General features: G+C 34.9%; 1 protein-coding gene across 3 annotated transcripts in view; it reads left to right on the forward strand.

The window, feature by feature from the left end:
• Scar (wiskott-Aldrich syndrome protein family member 3 SCAR) overlaps positions 1-14,062 on the forward strand; it is a 54,756-nt gene that overhangs the window by 511 nt on the left and 40,183 nt on the right. Inside the window, exon 1 of one of the 3 annotated variants that reach the window (XM_076376233.1) lies at positions 185-330. The exons of the other annotated variants lie outside the window; for them this stretch is intronic. The gene's annotated coding sequence lies outside the window, so the exon portion shown is untranslated. Of the gene's footprint in view, positions 1-184; positions 331-14,062 lie in introns of those variants that run through there. 3 annotated transcript variants of the gene reach the window in all.

Raw genomic sequence — 14,062 nt, forward strand, 5'->3', positions numbered from 1 at the left:
GCTCTCTGCGCGGCGAGAATCGGGGCGGCGAGGGTCCCAGGACTCATTACGTGGACACGCGTGCCCCGCGATTTCGATCGCGTGCGATTACGGTCACGGCTCGAGTAACAAGTTCACAGTGACAGTGGAAAAGAGAGGCACTCGCGCCTCGATCCCCCCGCGGAGGAGCTGAGTCTGCTGAGTGCTCGACCTCGACGCGGATAGTGCCTCTCCCGTTTGCGATCTGTGCGTGCTTCGTGGACGCGGCGATTCGACAGAGGATCAACACCGATCGCTAAGGGATCGCTGGAGGGTACACTGCGATCTTTGCGCCACGGGCCAACGAGAAACGTAAGCTTCTATTTCGCATGCAGTTCGCTTTTGCTTCGACGGGGCCTGCAGCGCGAGCCTGCCTACTTCTGGCCCCCGACGATTTATCAATGGACCGTTAGATCGTACGGGACGTGTGCGTCAGCAGTATCGATCGACAGCTGTTGACGCGGAGTCGCGGCTCTATTTTCGTTGGAGCGCTTTGGGGTGAAGGATTTGAATTTTTCGGGGCGTTGGGTCGGGAGAAGCGGTGAGTTTCTGGAGAAGCGGAGTTTTAGAGGTGCTGGGGATTGCTTTGCGATCTGGTGCGTTCAATTGGCGCGCGGATCGCTGTGACGTTGCGGAGGATGCGTGGGTGTTGAGCCGGGGAAATGGGCATTTGAAATGTGTAATAAATAGGATTTTAAATAAACTTCGTTTTATCTGTTATTTGGTTGCTTTGTCTTGGTTAACGTTATTTTGGTAGTAATGTGCATGGAGAATAAATTATTTTAGTACTTGGAAATTGATTTAGCGGCTGGGCGTTCGTTATTTGACCTCACCGAGAAAATATAGATGTTTATTTAATATGGTTGTTACTGGGTTTATTTATTATTAGGTCTACAAAGTTGAACTATCGTTTGGAGCACCAGAATTGGAAGACCTTTAAGCAAAGTTCAATTTATTACTTCTGTTTAAATTATTTATTTATGTAATGTTACTTGGTATGACTTAGTTTGATCTGCATTATTGCACTTCAAATTTTTTAAATTCTTGTTAAATAGATATGTCATTAGATAACATAAGCCAGTTATTTATCCACTGTATGTATATTTACTTAAAATACAAATCACAAAAATGTTAAAGTGTCTTGTACTTCTGAATCACTATTTCCTTGTTTTTGAAATATGAAATGCATACTTTATTTGCGTGAAGTTGAATAAATAATTAAGCATCGTATACCTGAAATAATAGACAGTGAATAAAATATAATTTTCAAATAGCATACGTGTATCATAGTATTTCCAAATAGCATACGTGTGTTATACTATTTTTAAAAATTAATATATATAGGTATATTGATAGTGGCATTATTAAAGTTACTACTTAAAAATTTTTAATTATAAATACTAGCAACAATTCTCATCCCTCATTTCTCTATACTCTACAGGAAATAATAGGAAAAGACAGCAAGCTCGAAAATAAGTAAATGAATTACTATTTTTAGAATACGTTTTTAGTAACTGTATCATCTTTTTTTTATCTTTTTCACATTTATTAGCTTGAAACCTAAGCAATATGTACAACTTTTGAATAAAAAATGCTGAAAATTGCTTTCACTTTTTCGACATGTTCCAAATTTATGTTAAATCTCAGCCCCCCAATAATTTTGATTTTAGTTGTACAATAAGCATTAAATCTTTCAAATTTGTTCGATTCTATAAATGAACGTGAAGCGTGACTCTCATGACGGCTATTGTCTAAATTCCAAATGGTGTTTGACAACGTCACCTTGAATTCGCAGTCTTCCGCGATGTCGTGCCACGCGACGGTTAGTGATTAAAATCCGACATGACATTTGCTCGGTAATTAACTCTCTCAGCTTTGCGACCTTGTTGACATTTTAAACGTTTCCACCCTATCGAGAAATCCAATAGACAACCTCCTCCGCGCCTCCACGGTTAACTGCTAATCTTGGATCATCTTTATTCGTAGGTCTTCATGTTGCGCGTCACCCTCGTCATTTCGTTTGCTCAAAGTGACATTCACGGTCCCTTTGTTGTGTTTTAATTACCGATAGTACGCACGATTCTATTTTAACCGAGCACATGAAAATATGCATGCTCCTCGAAATGCTTTTCATTCCATTTCACGAAAGTAATTCGTCAGAGAAATGGAAAAAAGGTAGCCGATAAATGAATGGAAAAGGCAAATATGGCCTAATTTTTTCAGTACTTTACGTATCGTCAATTAAAAGGTTGAAGTGCACTTGTTGCATAACGTTCCTCGTCAGTTCCATTCAATCTGAAATCGATTCCATTTTTTCCCAGCAAGCATATTGTATTTTCTGGCTGGTTTGAATGGTAGTGCCTGAGCTTACACATGAAAGAGAGAAATCGTGTAGCGAGCGAAACCGTAGTGTATACACGGACACGTGTTCGAGCACGCGACGTGTGCGGGAGAGAACGAATTTAAAATAACCGTCCTGTGTTTCATATGGGTGGAGTACTGTCGAGATATTTCTTTATTCATGAGTGCAAACGACGAGGCATCGTACGTTAATCCTTTAAAATCATCGACGTTTTTCGAACACGAACCGAAATACGGTTTTAAAAACTTCTGTAGAATTCAAATGTTTTCTATGGGAAATTGAATGCATAATGCACTTGCAGGCGAAGGAGATACACATTGTTCAGTTTTTGAAATGATTTATGCGATATTATTGGTGAGTGTCTATTGAAAAGATAGATACATAAATAAATACTGGTTAATCTGATGAAAATTGGAAATGTTAATTAAAATTTTTAATTGAAACTGAGGCTAGGATTATTCTTCCAATTTTTGGTTTAGTTTGAATCTGTTGGCGCGTTATTTGAATATGATTGGTGAACGTGATTTTATTTTTGTTTATTGTTCTAATAGTGTTTGTTTAAGTATTGTGTTCGTTTAGTTATGATATGGATTAAAAAATTTCTTTTCGAATAATTTTTAGAAGTAATAATAGGTATTCGCGCTATTTAGAAACTTCAATGTTCATCAAAATGGAACACGTAGCTCTGATTTTCCGAGTTTCACCTTATTAGCACATTCAGCATGAAAGTTGGATGAGTTTTGGTTAACGCTTTGTTCCAATTAAATTTTCTAAGACTGAATCATGTTAGTCAACTTTGAAAATTAAACAATCCGATAATTCTGAATATTATTTACTATTTAAAAACAGTTATATACTTTTTAGTATTTTATTTTAGATTACAATAAATTTAATCATGTCCCTAGAAATTAATAGCAATGGTTACAACCATACTATTATTAAACAGTTATACATTACTATAGTACATGTATGTATTATGATAGTAAAATATTATATTAAAGTACTATAGATATGTAAAACTTATAATATAATATTAAAGAAGTATAATAATACAGTTGAAAATATACTAATTGTACAATCACTGTAGTGACCTATAGTTACTAGTAACTAATACTGAGTACAGTATAATTATAATAGAATGATACTAATATTAAATGAATTCAGCATATTTAAGTATGTTTAAAATTTAAAGCAAGAACAATGTATATTATTAAGTTGACTTAAATTATTTACAGTTTCTATTTCAAACAGCTTCACTCATTCATTAATGAATGTCTTCAAAAGATTTATCCAATGGAACTATTCACTCTACCTATACTCTAATGAATACAAATTTTTAAATCTAAATCTAAATTAAATCTAAATTTTTCAATCTTAAACTCAATTTTACTCAAAATTTTACTCAATTAAACTTTATTAAAAAAAATCACTCTTTCAAGAACCATTTCTATACAAGTAAGTTTTCCCCTAAAAAGAATTCCTCCTTAAAGCTTACAACCAGTCTGATTTTTCATACTCTTCAGCGTTTAAACACAGAGAAGTAAGTTATCAGCTACCAAAAATTGTATTTAATGAAATTTTTCTCACGAGCCTCATCGTTGAAGCAGTCGAAGCGCTGAAGAATTCGTTCTTTCCAGCCGTAGGACGCGACGAAGAATTTCACCGAGGCGATTGGCATTCGCGCGATGATATAACTCTCGCTTTCTACCATTCGCGGGAGATGATCCATCGCCAACGCGACTCGGCACGCTCGCGGCTTATAGTTTGAAAACGATTAACCTTTCGCTTTGGGTCTGCTATCGACCATGGCGCGCGTTTCTATCCCAGGTTAAATTGAATTTCAATAGCGTAAAGAGAGGCCTAGGATCGATCGACGTTCATTACATTACACCGTGGTAATTTATGCAATTACCGTGCGAAAGGTTGGACACGATTAAACGATCAATTTACAGTACAGTGTTTTCCCGCTATAGACTCGTAATTTGTTAACGACGAGCTTCTAGCGTGATGCACGGTTTCGAGGTCAGCTTGTTTGTTGGTTGCTTGATTTTGCCTTGCCAGAGAAGTGGGTGTAAGGAAATGAAATTTTAAAATAGGGAGAGCCTGGCAGTGAGCTTATAAGGGATAGCATAGATACTGTATTCTGGTAATTTGAGGCGATATCTTTTGTACGATTTTGTGTCGAAGTGCTTGTAAATTGAATAAAAACTTCTTGATTTGATAGAAATCAAGCGTTTTCTCGTTATAATCTCGTTGCTGTGAATTCAAAAGCTCATTGTTTTTCACTGAATTGTAAACTTTTAATAAGTAAATACTAGAGTTTTGGCACCTTTGGATACTTTACGAAAATTCTAGGCACAGTTCTCTTACCACGAGTTTATAGCGAGAGGCTTTTCTAACTGAACCTTTTGATAATTCATTTTCGTCTCATTCAAGTTATAAAACGAAAGTAATATAACTATAACGACGTTCATTGATTTCAAATCATTTCAAGGTATGGTGCAAGTAGAATCAAGTTTATAGCGAATAGTAATGTCTACGATAGGAATTATAATTGAGACACCTTCATATTCAAGATTTTTTCTGAGTTATATGAAAACTTGTTTTGACATACGACACATGCCATAGCACATTTTCGTTATAAGCTCATAGTTTTCTTATTTTTTTGGAGTTTATAAATTAAATGAAACAAAATGAAATTATATCGAAAATATATCTTTCTTTTAAGCATATCGAAAATATATCTTTCTTTTAAGCATGCATACATGCATATATGACTCTTATAAGAAAATTCTCAGATATCACATGGCGTCTCGATGACTTCTATTTTATGCCCATTTTATGTCGATTTTATGCTTGAACGTCTTACGACATAATTTGAACGACTTAAGAACATCCAACAACGTACGTTCTAAAGATTGTCTGAAATTTACGTCCATAAGACGTTTTAAAAACACACTACATGGACGTCTTAAGTCGTATATATTTTGTCTGAACGTTTTATAGACGTAATTTGGATATCCTTCAGACGTTTTATGGATATCTTTGAAAACGTTCTAAAGACGTACTGTTTTATAACTTCGTACGTCTCAAAGACGTCTTTTGAACATTTTTAAGACTCTGTTGAATGTCTTAAAGACGTTCTTTAGATTCAAAACACAAAATCCTTAAAGAAACCAAAGAAGAAAATTTCTACTCGTAAAATCACTTTGTTACAGCATTCTGAAACATACTTTAATTAAAATTTACTCTAAAATTTATTCTCCAAAATTAATAGTGATCATAAATCTACCTATCGCCCATTTGCTGCAACAATAACACAATTAAAAAATCGTGATTTTTAGATAAATAAAATAATATCACGATGTAAAACAAAAAGCATATTTTGATCTAACAAGAAAAAAAAAATGAACAATGTCATTGTTGCAGCATTTGAGCAACCCTAGAGGACACTTCCCTCAAACAGAAATTGTTGACAAGACCAGTGACACTTTTCTCGTGGGAGTGTGATGCACAGACTCTGTGCCGCAGAGTGTGTACATTCGGCGTCTCGAAGACATTCGCGCAACAGGAAAGAAGAACAGGAACAGGTGTGCTGCACGACGCGAATGTTGACCCTTTGTAGCCTGTTTACGACGTAACGGTGCAGACGAGAGCAAATGCTACGCGAATAGTTGTTGAAGCAGGACCGAAAGCCGATTGCCTTTGGCGAGTCGCGGCGGCGAGCGTTCGTTTGCCCTCGGATGCTTGCTCTTTCTACTTTTCGCGAAAAGCCACGTCGTTACGGCGCATTGTTGGGATCTATTGTGATATCGCCAGGCCTTTGGCAAACGCTGGAATGCGGCAGAAGAAACGGGGACAACTTAGCGGCGGGATGCTCACTGTCGAACGATCGAACAGACGTTGCACAATTCGAATGGTTTACGTCGCTGTAAGTCGACAGCGACAGGAAGACGCCGGTTGAAGAGGAGGGTTCGAGATTTGAGGGCGTGTTGTAGGTTTCAGGGCAAACAAGGGTTAGACTTTTCTTTTGGGAGGAAGAGAGAAAGGATTAGTGGGCGGATTGGTGTGGAATTTTTTTTGAAATTCTTTTGTTCTTCGACATCCTTTTGCGACAGATACATTTAGATTATGTACGAATAAGAAAGTTTGGAGTAATGTGAATATATCTGCCTATTTAGTCAACAAATTTTTGAAGTATATTTAGAAAGAAATAAGTGATTTTGTTTTAGGAATTGTTATTCAAGTTTTGAAAGAAGAAAAGTCTGAAAATTTGAATATTTAAATATTGAGAAATTTGAATATTTAAATATTGAAATATTTGAAAGATTGAATATTGGGGAATTTAAAAATTTGAATATTTGAAAATTGTAATATTTAAACCTTTCAATGTTAAAAAGTCTAATAATACAATATTTAAGTTTTTTAAAATTTGAAGATTTGGATATTGGAATATTTAGAAATTTGGACAGTTGGCTATTTAAAAATTTGAATATTGGACCATCTAAAAATTTGAATACTTCAATAATAAGATACTGGGATCTTCTACAAATATCTGCAAATTTTTTACAAGAATTATATGTAAATTGTGAAATATGCAGCAAAATACTAATTAGATAATTAAAACTAGTTTATTTAATATCATATCATATTGCCTTGTTTAATTAATACTTGTAGAGTATAGTGTAGCACGTTTTGTGTAGTACTCCCAAACAACAGTAAAAAGCATTTTTAATATTAACTTCAGATAGAAATTCCTGCGATATGAAATGAGTAATATGACTGAACAATAACTTGAATAAACATTTCCTTGAAGGCACGAAAATATCGCATTAAACATCTGGAAATAATAAATGCACCGCATGTCAGTAACCCTCGTAACTCATGTTTCAACGCTAGTCGCAATCATTGAATAATTCTCAGAAATCCATGTGTTATATTTATCAGCTGTTTATTAGCACTTACACAGATGCGCATAAACGATAGGAGGAACAGCGAATTCGAGTGCAGTGATTTGCAGTGATTATACGACAAGCAATCAATCAGATTTCGGCATAGTTAATACGTATCAATTCGCTTCAGTTTGTGACGAGGAACGTTATGCAATGAATACAGAATTTCGAAATTGAATAACAAAATAGGAAAATAATTCTGAACCTCATCGTGTGAAGTACTACAGTGATATGATAGCACATGTTTTTTTAAACATTGCGAAAAAGTCATTCAATGGAGACCGTGGTAGAAAAATTATGTTCTCATTAGCACTTTGACAGTCATGTGAATTATGAAACGGTGAATAATATTAAGTTACTTGAATAAAAAAAAAGTAGATACTGTAAAATTGATAAATTAATAGGTGAATCACAACTTCGTTTAAAATTATAGGCAAATTTAAATTCAAATTTAATTGACAATATTTCAATAAATATTATCCAGTCATTTTAACCATATCAATATTGTTACTCTTTTGCGACAGTCTATGTATGAACACTTTTGAACACCCTTTCACAGCTAAGTTGGTGTGGGATCACCTACAATCAGTTCATTAATAATGTTTTAATTAACAGCATTTTACCAACACTAGTTTCGCCGACATTGTTTATATGCCGATATGATGAAATTAAGAATGATTTCATTGATGCTCACATTATCGACATGAACTTTGTAGTTACCTACATAGGTACAATCACTATACATGTAATATAACTACACTTATGTTCATACGTAATTATTAACGCAGATTTTGCATTGACACTTTCATTTCCTTACGTAGAAAACAATGAGGATAATATTAAAGCTTACATCTCATTTATGTACATTGTTATCATTGTAAGTAAATACAAAGTTGAAGTCTGTGACACGAATGTTAATAAAAACATTGTCGATAATTTAGTCAGTGATTAGTAACAATCAAATGCTGTCAATAAAAACATTCTTGGTGAATTGATTGTCGATGACGTAGCATGAACCCATCGCAGCCACCTCGTTGCTTATAAAAAAGATAAAAAAATAGAATGTTGTTGGTCGTTTGAAAGTTTAACGGGTTATCAGGCGCAACAAGGCGAAGGTGGTGGCTGACTATCGATCTGTGTAGTTTACCGCTATTGCCTCGTTCGATGTAATTGTTAATTAGCGAGTTATCTGAGTGTGCAGCCTCGCCTAGTTCGCCGTCGACGTCACTCGGGTCCTTTTGTTCCTCGCCTTTCGTCTTCTTCCAAGCAAACTTCGCCCCTGTTCAATACACACGCTTGAATTTCTTCGCGACGATCCGATGTCGCACCAGCCTGACAACTTTTTCCTTCTTGTGGACGATTTTCGCGTGCACGCAGACCTGGACCCTCTTCTGCTCTTGTCGTCCACTTTGGTGCCGACAATGAACACTTGTGAGGTAACGAATCTTTGAATAAAAGTCGTTTCGACGTCTCAAAAATTTCCTTTGTGGCCATTGTTATATATTTTCTATTTTTGTATGTTATACATAATATATAGTATAACTATATCTGTACTTATACAGAGTGAAGCAGCTAATGAGATTACCTAATTATTTACTTTATTTATTGTTGTATGAAAAAACTTCCCAGGACAAAGTTGCCCATGGAAAGAATTTTTGATGTTAAAAAAATGTTGTCTTTTAATCTTCAGATGAGTATCTCAAGATAGAGTAGTCTAAATGGTATGGTTAGTACATGGTTGTTGAGTTCGTTTTTTCGTGCTCTATAAGGATATCGAAAGAATGCAAGGTTCTATGTAAGAAAAGTACTAATGACCTTCAAATCTCGTACAAAAATGATTTTGATAAAAAGTACTTCTCATAGTTACATGTGTCCCTTAAATCAGTGTAACTTTATTTTGAATTTTTTCATACAGCAATAAATAAAACAGATATTTAAGCGATTCCAATTAGCTGGTCCACTCGATATGTCACATAGGGTATTCGACAACATATGTCAAATTTTAAGAGATGATTCTACATGTCAAAACAGGACGAAAATGAAGGATAACAAAATTGCATTTAAGACTCCCTTTCAAAGTTATTAATTGTTGAATAGACGCCTAAAATGCGTGTGAAATGTGTCTGACTTCGAACTTATTCTACTGGCTCCGCTGTGTCTGACCTGGTTACTACACGTTGGCAGTAGAATAAGTCTAACAATAAGTCAGACACATTTCACGCGTTCTGTAGGCGTTTCCTCAGCAATTAATAACTCTGAAACGAACTGTCATTTTCGTCATATTTAATTACCCAGTTTAAAAAAACATTTTGTCTTCTTATTCGTTTTCAACACTCCGTACATAAATCTAGAAGTCCGTGAATGGGCAGCGTACATAGTTTGAACTACCGTAACATTTCAATCTGAATGGACGAATGATAATATAGCGAGAACCAGTGTTATTTCTGCAGTACTATTCCACGCGTCGCGTCGTTCACACAGCACTAATTCAGACGCTGACACACCGAGTGGCTTCACTCGAGAGGTCTTTTTTTTCGTCGAGCACCAGCTCTCGTGACTGTGCAACCTTGTACTTTGCCTCGGGCAGCGTTGAAAAAGGAACAGTATTTGCTCACAATAGAATCTAAAATGACCATTTGACCGGTTCCAGAGAAGAAAGGAAAAACTGGTTACCTCATTGCCACGTACGCTTTCAAAGCTCTCGTCGCCAGCTGCCTTCTGTTCATTTACCGAGAAACAGTTTCAATGCGTTTTAACTTAGCCTCAACACTCAACTATAATTTACGTGACTAATATGTACCTATATTGTAATAAAATTAATATCGAAAATACTGTAATAATGCACTTATGGTGTTTCTCGTGTGAGTGATCATTGATAGCGATTATCTGTGATCTCTAATGCAGAGTAATTATGTATTCAAGCTTTTTATAGTTTGTTCGATTTGTAAGAACATAAGTAACAATGCTTCGCTTTCATCAAATACTAATCTTCATTTACTTCTTTATTATAAATGTTTCAAAAATACTATGGTGTTTCTCGTGTGAGTGATCATTGATAGCGATTATCTGTGATCTCTAATGCAGAGTAATTATGTATTCAAGCTTTTTATAGCTTATTCGATTTCTAAGAACATAAGTAACAATGCTTCCCTTTCATCAAATACTAATCTTCATTTATTGTTCAAGAAACATTTATATGAAAATATATGTTGTGCTGTTTAAAATGAAACCAGCAGTTCTAGGAAATTTGTTTTCTGATCATAGATACTATCTTTATCAACTCGTCTATGAATGAGTTTCTCTCATAAGCAGGATTATTCCAAGAAGGAATTGCATAAATTATGTATATGCAACGCGAAAAGATATGGTAATTTTCTGTTAATAAGAACGAGAAGTTTCTAGTTAATCGAATTGGAGCAATGAACGTATGCGCACGGAACAAGTGGATCCGCCTGCGCCGCGATGTCTTTGCCCTGCATTAAATTAACAGAAGGCACTATTACGCACGAATTACACAATATTCCTACGCAGAATAATACCTGACCGCGTTTTCAGACACACGGCATTTAAGAAATCGGGTCACGATACTAGACCTACATCACAGATCTGCAAGAATGTTACACTTGGTTGGGGCATTATTTGAGAATTATTTGTAATGAACAATTAAATTATTTTATGAGTTTAAATAAATTTTCTTAAGTTCTGCTTTTGATTGTGTATCATGTTCTCTTTGTATACTGTCCAATTATGAAGAAATACAGTATCTAGTAAAAATATTGTACTGCTATTTTGCACTAAAACAAGGCATAAAATGTTGGAAAATGTAAGATCATTCAAAATGTGAAGCATTATACAAAAATGTAAGAAACTTAACTTCACTTTTTTTTTGTAGTTACTGCCTTTCTTCATAGGTAGTAGGTGGTACTCACCTACAATGATTAAACAATGATTTAATTTATTTTATTCAGAATGAACACTGTATCTGTATAAAATAATGATACATGTTAAAAATTCATTCATCTCAAGATCTTGCTAAATCTAAAAATTTTCAATTTTAATTTGAATCTCTTCCATAATTCAATTTGGAAATAGTTTCAACCACCATTCAATGGAAATCAATTTCGCCAAAAATTCAACAAGTAATCCCACGAATTAAGACCGTTTTCTCGATGTCGATTCTTGAAAGTGAAAAGTGCCAGTAAATTGTTCATCACTTCGCCTCGTTGACAAGCCTTGTCCGAGTGGCATTGAAACCAATTTTGATATCAAGGCAAGTGCCTTACGACGATGGAAGAAAATGGCTTCTCGATCTCTTTCTATGAGGCAATATTGCTCGAGTACTTGTCGTTAGTCATCTTACTCAAAGATAGATGGGTAGTTCCCATGCTCTTCGATTATCTTCGAATAAAATCTTCTGTGGTTATTTTTATAATAATACGTGATGTCATTGTAGTGACCACTATGTTCAAACTGTGTGCTATGTTGGGTACTGCTTTAATTCCTAATTTTAAGTTCAATTCATTTTTAGATTGAAGATGGTTTCTGCATTCAAAGTTAAGAAGTAATTAGTCATGTCCAAGTTATAAGATATAATTCATCCTTTGACAGTTCATCTGTATCGAGACTCGAGCATGACAAGGCGGCGATAAAAATAAAATTAAAAGAAGAAAATAAAACATATTCTTCTTGTATTTGTTAAAATGTATAGATCAGTATAAAAGTATTTTAAAGAATAAAAAATCTTGTTTAACCAAAATTTTCAATTTTTTTAAGCTGTTAAAGGGTAAACAAAGGGACTATATGTTGAGGAGAATTTCCATCAATTCAATTATAAAAATGATTCTACTTTTTCAAATTAGCCTGACGAATATAGTGTTTCAACGATGCCTTCTGATTGATCATCCTTGAATCGAGCTTTAAACGTTCGAGAGACGAGACCAATTTACAAAGATCTGCTTATCCACGTGCGTATCGCATGCCTAGCTCTGACGTTCGACTAATCTGTGCCTCGTGTAATCAACCAGCTGCAGTTAAACAACACGAGGATGAAAAGTGTTCGTTCATAAGAAAAGTGGCGAACAATTCACGATGTACCGTGGCACAGCCTTCTTGCTTTCAATTTTATTAGTACTTGTCGGTAACAGCGCCAGTATTCGGGCTCGTTAATTACACGCAAGGAGGATTAATTTAGATGCTATCTTGCTGCTGTCGTTGCCTCTGATCCGAGTGACGTAAATGATTAGCAAGTGCTTTCTGAGGCGAGCTGTCGAGAATACGAAGCGTAAAATTATGCTTCATTTGTTCGTTGAGTACTTACTATATTTCATAGAAATCTTTTTAGTATTTTTTTAAAAATATTCTTTTAGTATTCAGATATCGTGTATTATATTCTCTTGGTATAAGCGTGGTGATATTTCTATTATTTTTTGGTAAATTAAAAGAAAAGAACTTGGAATAGTAAGAAGTAAGTAGTTTGAATTGTTGAATATCTTTAAATTTTAATCTTGGTGGAATAGTTGCATATCGTAATGTTTGAAAGTTTGAATACTTGGTTATTTTAATTTTTTGAAATTTGAATGTTTGAGGTTTAAGTGTTTGAATATGTGAAGATTTGAACGTTTGTACATTTTGAATGTTTGAGATTTTGAAAATTGAAATTTTAAATATTGAAATTTTGAACACCTATTTTAGATTTTGTATATTCAAATTTTGGTACACCTATTTCAGATTTTGAATAGTGAAATTTTGAACATTTATTCGAGATTTGGAACACTTATTTGATGTTTTAAACACCTATTTAAAATTTTGAATATTCAAACTCATAAAAAATTCGAATATTTCAAAATATTGAAATTTGAAATACTCTGTAGCAAAAAAATCAAAGCAATGGTGGCGATGCCAGGCAAACTCTAACTGGAATGAAAATTGTAACCATTATCCTCCCTCCTCATGTCGAATTCACCAGAAAGAAGTGCACCTTCGTCATCGCTAACACTCCTATTTCGATGTGAACTACCCTGCGGCCATGACGTCGTCGTCCTAGCTTTTACTCGCAAATTCTCGCGTACATATTTGCTGGTGGCCAACATATTACTGCAATCGCAGCACTGCATCATCGGTTCTCGCAATCTACCCTCGCGCACAGCGTCTCAGTGATGCAGCTGCAACTGCGTTCCTCAATCGCGCGAGCATTCATCCAATGTTGCGTAGCCCTTTTGCATTGACCTGGCTGCAAGCCAGCTCTTTTTATCACCTTTCCCCTTTCTTTTACGTCGTCACGTTTTGCAGTCAAGGTTTCGTGTTATATTATCTATGGAATCGAGTAAAGCTTTGAATAAGTGGGTTACCAAAATAAGGTAGAATATTTGGGACACTAGAGGTACACTTTTGCCTAGAATAGTTCCAGTGTTTTCGTATTCGTATTAATTTTATTTTCAGTTTAGAAGTAGAAAGAAATTGAAAGAAATTTGTATAGAAATATTTAAGATTCCACAAATCCAGCTCATATTCACTAACTAGCAATAGCATAGTCTTCAATAATTCTTCAATAATTATTTTGACGCACGATCTTGTTGCGATTATATGTCTGTCTTCGTTGTTTGTAACTGAGAAAACAAAGAAAAACATATGATCGCGATGAAATCGTGCGACAAAGTATCGCTCGTGTGCATTCGCCCTTACAGTCACAACTAGACAGCGAATTTTCATGCATTTATGAAAATAGTAAATA

The sequence above is a fragment of the Calliopsis andreniformis genome, chromosome 4 (assembly GCF_051401765.1).
Source record: "Calliopsis andreniformis isolate RMS-2024a chromosome 4, iyCalAndr_principal, whole genome shotgun sequence".
Classification (NCBI taxonomy): Eukaryota; Metazoa; Arthropoda; class Insecta; order Hymenoptera; family Andrenidae; genus Calliopsis; species Calliopsis andreniformis.